Genomic DNA, 12,212 nt, shown 5'->3' on the forward strand with positions numbered 1-12,212 from the left:
TCAGGAGCAAGGAAGGATCCTTCCCTAGAGCCTTAGGAGGGGGCACGGCCCTGCTGACACCTTGCTTTGGACATCTAGGCTTTGGGACCGCGAGACAATAAATCTCTGTTGTTTTAAGCCACCCCTTCTGTGGTTATTTGTTACGGCAGTCCTAGGAAAGTAACACAGTCCCCTGACCCTGATGACTTAGCTTTCCACTGTCCAGCTGGGAAGCCTCTCCCAGGAGGCCACGCTGCCCCTGGAGCCAGTCCCGATGTAACTAACATGATTTCAAGTCTCGGGAAGCCTCGCTCCAGAAGGCTCCATGCCCAGGTAAGTGTATCTCCTTGGGCCACCCTTGTCATTACAACGTTCTGACTTACATCTTTGTTCCTTTGAACTTCAATCAATGGCTGAACCAGGAACGTTGTTTTGACTACGCTGACGGTTTCTAAACTCCCCACTGTGTGGTTTCCAGGTCAGACAGTCAAGCTTTGTTCTGTGAATCATTGCTGAAAGATTCAATTAAATCTCGCTACGCCCGCCTTGTGGCCAGGGTTTCAGTGACTTAGCGAGAACAGGGGCATTTAGCGAGTTACTGAGGAAAGCCAGACATGTGAGGGGAACGGGGTGCTGACACGGGGCAGGGAGAACAGAAATTAGGGGGGTTGAGACGGCGGTGACGAATGAAGTCACCAGGAGCTCAGCTTCTTGGCTGGGAAGTCAGCTGTTGATTCCTGACATACTATTTTAGGACCCGAAAGAGAAAGTGCGGGGGCTTTGTTAAATCACTTAAAAGAGCCTGCACGTCAAGGGGAGATGAGACATGTGTTAGCACCACCGTCCTTTTCCCGCAGGGATGAGAAAGAATCACGGATGTGAGTCTGGTCGTGATCTCTATGGTGGGAGGTTTCCTTTGAAGTCTGACATCACTAAAAATTTCTCATAAAACCGAAAAGAAAAAAAAAGTGAGCATGTCATTCTGGCTAGGAGCGCACCAAGGAATATGGAAATGAGAAACGGTTACAGCTCTCTGCAGAAACAGGAATTCGGCAGAACCCTACGTCACTCAGAAAGAGAAAAGAAAAAGACAAGATTTCTTGAAGGTCCTGAAAAACGCTGCCTTTGTGGGCAGGCTTGCTCCAGTGGGGAGAGCCCGTTGTGAGGCCAGAAGACCCAGGGCAGGAACTGCTCCCACTCCGAGTGCACAGGTGGCCCTGGCAAGTCACCAAGACTCTCAGGACCGCGGTCTCTTGTTTGTAGAGTGAGGCCATTCCTGCTGGCCCGATCTTCCCTTGCAGGATTTTGTGGCACTCAGAGGAGATATGGCTTGTGAATTCACTCTGAAAATGTCTAAGCATCCTGTAAATATAGACAAGGAAGGACAGGCACCCACTGAAGTGGGGCTCCGGATGCCCTAGACATCCCATTTGCCTGCACCACATCAAGCCCAGCTAAGGGAGAGGGCTAAGGAACATCAGAGAAGCCCAGCTCCAGGAGTTCCTGTGGGTCAGGACAGATCCTTCTTTCCTTGCATCAGCAATACGTTCGTGACACAGCCAGTAGGAAACGTCCTTGCCAAGAGAGACCTGGGCATCTGGAGGGAGGTCCATGCTGCAACCCCTTCCCAGGGGCTGCTCCTTTCCGGTATGAGCCCAGATGGGCTGGGGCGTTGCAGATCCAGGGAAGGGAATGGCTGAGGCCTGGCTGCCCAGGCTGCAGCTCTGGCCTGTGCAGCAGTGTCGTCAAGAACTTCCAAAAACTGTGCTGTGGGCACCCACCTTGGCTCCTCCTCATTCAGCGGCGAGGGTCTACCTTCTCATCTCCATCCAGGAAACTCTTCCTTAGCCCTCCAGTTCTGCCAAGTTGCTGCCTCCTCCAAGAAGCCTTCCCTGAGCCTGCTGCAGCGTCTCACACGTCCTCTGGGCCACTGCAGCTTGCTAGTTCTGCTCACTGCTTGGATTGGTTCTCCCTTGCTCACCCCCTAACCATAGAGCTGGGCCGTGGATGATTTGACTTATTATGTTTGTTATTATGGGCATGGGATGGCCTCTCCCATGCCCATAATCTTGTCCTAGATGCAGTACCCTAGATGTGACAGTTGTTTGAAGACACTGGGAGTGTCAGCAGTTGGTAGATTCTGATCCAGTAGCTTAGAGTGGGCAGGGCAGCTTTGGGCCCTGGGAAGGAGAGTAGGGGTGTGTCTATCTGGGCTCTGGGGTTCCCAGATCCTCAAAAGGGACTGGTACCAACAGGTGTGGGTTCAGGTAAAGTGGGGAGATCCAGAACATCTGCTTTTGGTGCTCCCAGGTCTCCTTATACTGACCTTTGTCACTCTCCACCCTATTTGGGGCAGCCTCTTAATTCATACTAAGATGTAAAAGACTAATAGTTTTACTTTTCCTTTGTAGAGCTGCCTTCTCAGGGGTTACCTAAACCTGAAGTTGAAGGTCTGAGGCTGTGCTAGAAAGTCAATGAGAGAGGAAGGTACTTGTCAAGGATGAGGGCTTTCCCAGGCTTCTGAAATCACCTCCTTGGGCAGCTGCCTGGCATGCTGTGCCCCCTGATTAACGCAGTTTCTCTCCTTCCAGGCCACTTAGGCAACTCTGAGGATGGTCCCTTTGTCTCTGGACTCTCCCTACTCAGCCCAGGTTGAAACACACCAAATCCACCCAAAGCAGCTTCAGGAAAAACTATGAAAGGCTGTGGGCCACAGGCATGTCCTTTCTGGTATAAGTTAGAAGTCTTTGTGCTATAAACATAGAAATGTCTTCCTGCAGCTCTTCAGCTTGCGGCGGGTGGTGGTGCAAAGGACAGACCTTGGAGGTCAAGTCGTAACAAGGCTGCAGTCCCTTCTGCAGGCCCCTGGAGACTCCCTGGACCTCGCCTGCCACATCTGTAGGATGGGGAGAGGTGGGTCACTGGATATGCTTCCAGGCACCAAGTTACTTAACCTCCCTATGCTTTGGTCTCCTCATCAGTCAGGGGCCCTGCTCAGAAGGTGCTGGGGGAATGAAATGAAATGACATACATGGAACACCCAGCTGAGGGTGGAACCACGGTAAATGAGCTGTTTGCGCAATCACCAGGGTCACTTCCTGCTCTGAACTTCTATGATTCTAGGGTTTCCTTTTCGGCTGAGGGACTGACCCAGGCCTCTGAGACTCTATCCCTCTGCTGCTTCACTGAACTGCTTCCTTCTGAAGGGTTGCTGTTTATGTCAGTTTCATTCAGAGACCCCTCACCATTGGGAAGGACCAGATGGGTCGATGCAGCTGGGAGCAGCATCAGTAGATCAGGCGAAATAAGAGGATCGTTTTTGCAACCAGAAACTATACACTGAGTTCATTTGTGGTGCAAGTAAGATTTGGACCCTACTAACCATGAAGGACTTGCAGATAAGGTGATTGCTTCCAGAAGCTTCTCCAGGAAGGAGCAGAAATCCCGAATATGAAAGCTGTGTGTGTGATAGTGTGTCTCCTGTGAGTCTAGGCCTTGTATTAAAGAGAATCAGCTGTGGGTCCCTGCCACAGAGGGGAAATTGGACAAATGAGATAGGCCTAGTCATAAAGGGAGATTGGAAGGGTGGGTTTTAGTTGAAAGCCTTCAAGATGGTGAGCCTCATTTCCCTGCTGCTGGTGTATCATGGACCAGGGTGACACATGCTCACACATCTGGAACGCCTCCCTTAATAGATACAACGCTGGGAGATGGGGATGAGTTTTTGCTGACACTTTCCATAGAAATAGACAAAAGCTCAGCAACTTTTTCATGGGAAACATCGGCACTGTTCTTCATTTGTGATCAGAACGTCACAGGCGACTCATGCAACTGCCTTGAGCACTGGAACAGTTTAAGGGGACACTGGGCCCTTCTGACCAACCCGGAGTTTAGAGAACTGTTGATGCTGTAGACGGAACGTCTGTGTCCCTCCAAAATCCGTGTTAAATCCTGACACCCAGTGTGATGGTATTAGGAGGTGGGGCCTTTGGGAGGTGATGAAGTCATGAGCGTGGAGCCCTCATGAATAGGATTCGTGTCCTTATAAAAGAGACCCCAGTGAGCATCCTTGCCCCTTCCACCATGTGAGGACACAGCCAGATGACTATGAACCAGGAAGTGGGCTTTCCCCAGACACCAAATCTGCTGACATCTTGATCTCGGACTTCCCAGCTTCTGCCGTGCGAAATAAACGTCTCTTGTCTATACACCGCCCAGTCTGTGGTATGTTTGTGATAGCAGCCCGAACAGACCAAGACAGTAGAAATCCAAAAGGGACCTAGGGGGCCTCCCTGGGCTGTTGGGGCTGGTGAAGCCTAGGGGCCTGGCCCCCGGGACTCCACCTTGCCAGCCTCTCTCGCTGTATCCTGGTTGCTCCCTTGTCTTGGGCTTCAGCCATCCTGACCGACCAGGGGTTTTCTGAACATGGCAGGCCCCTTCCTGCCTTCAGGTCCTTGAACGTGACCCTACCTCCACCTGTCACTCGCTTTCTTCTCTCCTCCCTGGGCTAAATTCTCCTAGTTAAAGAGTATTCCCATCTGCCACCGCCTCCTCAGAGAGTTTGGGTGTCCCGCCTTGTGCTTCCTGGCTGGCCCTGTCAGCCTGTTCCCTTGCCTGTCACCCCTAGTGGGGTCCTTGATGACAAGGCTATCCAGTTGACTTCTATGAAGTATCCATGGGCACTTGGCTGACTTATGTTGCCAAACTCTACATAGCTCTCATTATGTGCCAGTCACTGATCTAAGCAGGTCACAAATATCAATGCCTTTAACCCAATGAGCCGGGAATTAGTACACTTCCTATTGTACACATGAGGAAACAGAGGCACAAAGAGGTTATGTGACTTGCCCGAGGTCACACAACTAATAAGTGGTAGATAGGGGAATGGCTCCCATGGCCATATGGCCTGAACTGGGTTGAGTAGCATCCCCTCAATCTCATGCCCATCCAAAACCTCAGAACACGACTTTCTTTGAATATAGGGTCCTTGCAGAATTAACTAGTTAAGATGTGGATTAGGGCAGGCTCTAAATCCAATGACTGTGTCCTTACAAGAAAAGAAAACAGAGACATGCCGCGGGAAGAAAGACGACCAGGATGCAGGAGGCGGAGACTGGAGTGATGTAGCTAGAAGCCAACGAACCACAATTGCTGGCAGCCAGCAGAAGCTAGAAGGAGACAAGGAAGGAGTGTTCCCTCCAGCCTGCAGAGGTAGGGCGGCCCTGCCTTAATCTCAAACTCTGGCATCCGGAACTGTGAGAGAAAAAATTTCTGTTGTTTTCAGCCCCTAGTTTGTGGTCATCTGTTACGGCAGCCCCAGGAAAGCAATAAACTACCTCTCAGAGAGCGAAGGAGTGGTTTCTCTAGGGACTGTGGCATCCCGCCTTTTCCCAGAACAGGGGAGAGGGCCAGCAGGCCTACCTTCCCTGGAAGTTCTACCCAGTGATGGACCTGATCAGGGATTCCCAAACTGCTGACATGCTGCACAGGCCTGCCTATCCTTCTGTGAGATGGCATTTTGGGAGGGATAGGGTACTGGAGCACAAGGCAGGAGCCTGCAGCAAATTCCCAGCAACTGGACTTTGGGAAGGCCAGAGGCAGAGACCTGGGGCCTCAATTTTCCTTTTTAACAAATGGGGCCCATCGATGAGCATGAGCCAGGCACTGGGCTAGGCACTGCGGATGCACTAGGCTGTGAGATTGACCATGGTCTGTGTCTCTGAGAAATTCACATTGTAGGGAAGACAGGCCATGAATCCACCATCAAGCAAACACGGGTTGATTTCAGAGAGTGATGAGGGACATGAAGAAAAATTCCTTTCTCAAAAGATAATGAGGTTTCACAAAACTAAGTGTTATAAATAAATCCAAAAAACCAAACTGAATGGTGATGTCTTTGTCCACGTTAGTGATCACACAGTCACACAAATGTCTGCGTGGTGGTCCAGCAGCACCCGAGAGCTCAGACTCAGACAGTCCTCAGGCTGGCCTGGCCGGGCTTTGCAGGACAGCCTAGCTTGTGGCCAGACTGGCCGGTCCAAGTCTAGTTTCTCCATCTTGGGGCCAGCAATAAAAGGGATGACTGGGCAGGCAGCCTGCCCAGACCTCTGCGGGAGGGAGTGGAGACTCCCCCAGGTCGGTTCCCCAGGCTGAGCTGGCAGCACGGCCAGCAGTTCCCCGAAAGGGCCACTCTCCTTCCCTGCCAGGAAGAGAGTCTGGAGGCCTTTGGGGAACACCTGGGAGAGGTGTTGTGTACTCCACATGCCTCTCGTCTGGCAGATGCCGTCACCCTTGGGGGTGCTTCTCAGGCGGCTGCTTTGAGAAAGACACATGAAGCCAATTTCAGGAACTTTTAAAACTTCCAGGAAGAACAAAAGGCAAACTTTCGAAACCTAATATACATGCCTTAGAGATTTCACTCATGAACATGGATAATTTTAAATGCCGGCAAAGTGACTTAGCTGTAGAACAGGATAATATAAAATACAGGGGGCTATTAGTGATGGGATAATAGAAACCATTGTTTTAAAACAGAACTATCTTGGAGAGATTTGCAATTCTGGGGGCAAACATAACTGTGCCTGGGGCTCCTACATGCCTCAGTGACTTTCCACTTGATTTGCCCTTCTCAGGTCAAACTCCATTACTATGACCCAGTGCAGGGTTGGAGAAGAATATTGGTCTGTTTGCTTGTCCCTGGACACACACACACACACACACACATAAAGTGACTGGGGAATGGGGCAGGGGTGGGAAGACCTGGAATAAAGGCATAAATGCAAGGGTCTAATTTCTTCCACATCACTCATTGATATTCTCCATTCACTAATTTTCCTAAAAACTGATTTTCTCATATCCTTTGAAGTCAGGCAAGTGGCTTTGGTGAAAGTCCTGATCCCCCTGAAGTGGCTGGTAACATGCCAAATTGTCTCAAGAGCTCCTACAGCAACAGAAGCAAGCTCTTTTCTCCTTAGTGAATGGAGAAGAGAACATAAAGGCTGTGATTCTAACCTAATATATACTGAGCTCATTTTGCCAACCATTGGATCATTTTATGGTTCCAGAGCAACCAGGAGGAACAAGGTTGTTTTCTGGACCATTGCCATTCACTTTTTTCTTAAAAAAATTAAAAATAAACTTTGAAGAAATTTTACAAACTTCGAGGAAGGATAAGATATTTAGCCAAGATGTAAACTATCTAAATGAGATCAACTGTCTTTTTCCATTCGTGAGGACAGAATGAAGAGTTTTGTATTTTCAGCTCATGCACGTATATATTGACATTCTTATGCTTGTAGATAAATTGGTCAATAGATGTAGGTTGAACTAAAAAAAACTGGCATCGGCGTTTTTTAGTATCTACAGGAGATAATGGATGTTAACTAAACTTGCTGTGATGATCATTTCACAAGAAGTGTAAGCAAGTCACTATGCTGTCCACCTCAAACTTATACAGCACTGTGTGTCAATCATATCTCAACGAAACTGGGAAAAAAAAAGAGTGAAAGAAAAAACAAGAAAAATTGGCATTAACTTCCAGCCTAAATATTGACTGGGAACCTCTGTTCTCGTCCGGCCTCAGAAACCTCAGCCAAATTCTGGGGCAGTTAATTTGGTTTCCTGACTGGAATTGCGACACTGCAGCAGCACAGTGTCTTGTAGCTCCAGACGAGCCCGTGAACAGTCTCAGGAAGTCCGGGAAGGATGAGTCAGCTCAGCACCGGCACCCGTGGCAATGGGGCTTGAAGGGAAACTTGACCAGTAGCCGAAGTCAACAATGGGCGTGAAGCAAACCGTGAGATGCTGGGAAATGCAGCCTGGGTGAGGCGAGGGGCAGGTGGCCGGCTCCTGAGCATGGCCAGGCCAGGGAGGCCCCTGCCAGCATGTCCCCACGGACCCCGCACACGGAGCTCCACCCTTCCCAGCAGAGACTTTCCAATCCTTTCAGCTCTGACCACGAAGGGTGGAATTTAATGACCTGACAACTAATTTCTCATTGGTTTTTGGTAAACTAAAAACGATAGAATGAGTAATGCATTAAAACCATCTTTTTCCTAACTGAAAATAAAATATTACAATTCTGTTTGAGACTTGACCTCTTTGGAATAAAGACTAACTTTCTGGGAGAAAAGTTGAGATTTAAATGTATAAATGCTATGATTTACTCATTGTCCCGTATTGACATCGAACATGGTTTACAGCAAAGACCATTTAGGAACTAATGGTCTCTTAGTTCCTCTCTCTGTCTCTTCTCTGCCTCTTGGAACATATGTGTAGGGATAATATATGTATGTGTATGTGTAGGTATGTTTTTGTATACGTGGTTTCTACTATCCATCGATCTTAGCTTTTAGAATTCCTCAGCCCCAGCTTCAATGTAGACTTGCTTATCAGAACCTTGCACATGGAGAATTATTTGAAGCTGCTGTTCTGTTTTCTAACACTGGGACCTTGAACCTGATGTGTCTGCAGCCTGCCCCTAGGTGTGTAGAATAATGGACCCTCAGACTTGGTAGGACCATGGAGCTGGGGACTTGGACTCTCCATCTCATGAGACAGGAATTCTCCCCAGAGCACCACCCACTTGGAGGACCCCCAGGTGTCAGGCCTGACTTAACCAGGCTCCATCTCCACGTTCATCGTTCAGCCCAGCTGTTGGAGCTCAGATGTGACCACTCTGCTGAAGAGGAGTTGAGGAGGGAATTCAACTGTGGGGAAAATAAGAAAAGCCTGTGATCTGGGGCAGGCGAGGCAATGGAGAGAAGAGAGACCTAGGAGAGGTTCTACTTGTGGGGCTGAGAGATATCCTGGAAGAGAGGAAACTGTAGAAACACCCTCCCCTAGTCCTGCTCTGGCTTGCCTCTGGCCCTTGGCTACTCTTTCTCAGACTCCAGGGGCGAGTCTACTAAGTCAGCCCATTGCTCGTATCTAAGAAATGCCCAGTACTGCAGGGAACATGAAGATGGAACCTTTGGCCTAAAAGCAGAGTTCCTGGAAAAACATTGACACTTCTTAAATAATAGCTTGAAAAAGAATATGAAGCTCTTCCTCTCTGTCTACGTGTCCTCCCTCACTTTACTTCACAGCCTATCTTCTATTAGAACTGTAAGTGGAAAAAAACAGTTTCACAAAGATCCTTATTACAGAAAGTGTTGCTGTAAATTATCTAGAAACTTAGGCATTTCTGCAGTACAACTTTCCCCTGAGCTTATCACTTTTCTTTACACTGTTAGGACAGGAGGTTAAAAACGACAAAAACAAAACAAAACAAAACAAAAAAAATGAGATTTTAGATCTTGAGCAATAGGACACAGATACTATCAAAATATTTTGCAAAATTCAGAAACATTGCCACATTTTCCATAGGGTTAACTTATGAGATGAAAAACTAATTTGGAACTCATGATTTCTTTAAAAAAAAAAATTCCCTTAACTGAACTGAAGAAATTTACTTGGGAGAAGAAAATGACTAACTTGTAGTTTCCACAATGAGAAACACATTCCATGGCTTTCGGCCACGTTGTATCATTACGTGATAGGCTTAAATTGCATTCATGTATAATGAGTTAAAAATATGAATGAAATCTTTAAATTAGTCAAAATAAAGTCATAGTTTAAACATCCTCCCCTGCAAAGAAGGAGAGGATATTGGAGGGTAATTGACATCACGATCATTTCTGAGTGTCGATTCCAAACCTGACCGCCCATGTTTAATTTCAAACTACGTTCCACAACTTCACAATTAAAAAAAAAAAATAGACAGCCTTCTTATTGCTACAGTAAGATAGGGCAGCGTAATGGCTTTAAGTGTGTCTCTTCCTGCAGCGTATCTGGCCTTGAGTCCACAAAGCCTCCGCCAACATCAAAGGAAGCTGTAGGAGATGGTGTGTGGAACACCAGATAGCCGGAGGAAGGGGGGGGACCCTTCCTTTGCCAAGAGGAATTGCTAAAATTAGATGATGAGGTAGTCTCAGCACTGGAAGGGATCTTGCTGATCATCTGCTTCAACTGATGATAGAACCCTTACTTCTTTCGAGACCTTCAAAGAGAAGGGTTTATGCAACCAGCAGGAATGTCTCTCTGTTTGGAGATTCTTCCTCCGTCTATCTTAAACTCTTCATGCTGATATTCAAATCAATTTCCTCTGGCTTTGGGGCTCAGTGCAGATGGGGAGCAGCCAGGCACTGTTCCTTTCCTTCGGGCTTTCTAAGATGGTTTTTATAATCTGAGACCGTCATCTGGCCCTCCCCCTTCCTCTGGGCTGCTGTCACACAGGCTTCGTCTTGGCCTTCTCTGTGCATTTGGGGCACACGTGGGAAGGGAGTTCTGTGAGGAGGGGTGGAATGGTCAGGGCCAGCCTCACACTTGGGCTGAGCGAGTGGTCACCTGCCCAGGAGCATCTCTATCTGCCCTTTATCTCCCTCTCCACTCGCCTTGCCCTGGTGACAGTATCTGAACGTCTGCCACTCAAGATTTATGTTTTCGGGTAAGTGCTGTGCCCCCTTCGATGTTTCTCTTTTAAACTTTGAGTCCACCAGGAAAGGCTTAAGTCCATTAAAATTAATATCTTTGCTGCCCTGATTTCCTCTCTAGAAAATATTTAGGGAAGCAAGATGGGCTGGGAGAGGGGATGGGGAGGAGAAGAGAGGGGCTTAGGAAAAGGGAACATGAGTGGGGGCCACAGAGATCAACCCCATTTCCCTGAGAACGTCCCTGTGGCTTCCTCAGGAGGACCACACGATGTCCAGAGACCACTGTGTGACTTTCCAAGATAAGAGCCGCAGTTCCTAGCAACTTTTTCTCCCTCCCTCCCCTCTCCATGATCTGTCCTCCTCAGAGGATCTGTCTTTGGCTTTGGGCACCATGAACCTCAACTTTGCAAAGTGAGGAAGGAGCCAGATCCTCAAGAGCCTATCCTTATCTCACCTTGTCACTTCTTTTCTCTTAAGACCAAAACAAACCACAAACCTTCTTGTCCCACTAAATATCCACCCATGGAGTACAATCAAGAAATCTGTGTTCCAGAGCAAAACCATTCTCTTTGAAGGAGCCAGCCTTCACTGTTCTGCCCAGCAAATGGGAGATTTAATACACTTGACCTGAGGCAGGCATATGGTAATAAGTTGGTTGAGTTGGTATGAGGTTGAATTGGTGACTTGCAGTGGCTGTCAAACTTTGGGGGCCTTGAATTCAAGCCTGTGGGTGAGCAGGGCACAAACAGCTGGGCAGAGAGGCCCTTAATCTCTTGCCAGCTGGACCCAGAGACAGAGCTCGGAGGCTGGAGTGCTCCGGCTGTTCTTGGCACAGGTTCCAGAAACGACTCTGGTGGCAATGAGAGGCTATGGCTCCAGGCTTGCCCTGGAATAACACACTGTCAGCATATGTTAACAGCCTGCTTTTTCTCCAAAGATCACAAAATGCATTCCATTTAGTGTCTGTTTTCAAGTGTTACTATCTATGTTTTATAGGCAACAAAACCAAGATACAGCAAGGCCTTTGAGCTTCGCCATGTCAGTGCGAGTGGTTAGAGGTTGACCTAGGAGACCAGCACTTCCTGTGTCTCGGGCTGTTGCACAACTGCTTTCGCCCTGACCTATCCAAACTCTTTCCAGAATGGTCTTTCTGGCTTGCAGATCTCAGGGTCTGGTGGAAGTTAAAAGGAACACGTGTGTTCCAAACTCCATGGAAGAGAGAGTAGTATTAAAAACATACACACACAATCTCGTGTTCAACACGTGGGGGACATAGATGAAAGGGGTTGGCTGTTTCAGTACTGGGTTTTGTGACTGCACATGGTTAGGCCTTCACCCCATAGGAAGCACATGAAAATGAGTGGAAGACCTGGCTTCTTCTTCTCTTCTGGATCTTCTCTCCCATTAAGCATAAGACCATGCAGATCCTGGTCTTTCTCCTTTTAAAAATGTGACCATCCCATTAGACTAAACTTTCTAAAGAACTCACCAATGACATCATTCAAGAGAAAGAGGAACCTGTTGGACTAATGCTAAGTGGAATTTTCCAGCTTGCTCTATTCTATGTCAGTTGGTTCTACCTAGGTTGAGCTTCATCTCCTTTGGGCAGAATGAGACAAGCTTCTCACTGAAGATGTTGGAGCCACACTTGTAATATTTAACTATTACACAAATTATTCTTTAATTGTAATCCAAATGAAGGCAAATGATTTCCAGCATTAGAACTAGCAATATGAGACACTGAAACATCTCAAAATGCTA

This window comes from Diceros bicornis, chromosome 27, assembly GCF_020826845.1.
Source record: "Diceros bicornis minor isolate mBicDic1 chromosome 27, mDicBic1.mat.cur, whole genome shotgun sequence".
Lineage (NCBI taxonomy): Eukaryota > Metazoa > Chordata > Mammalia > Perissodactyla > Rhinocerotidae > Diceros > Diceros bicornis.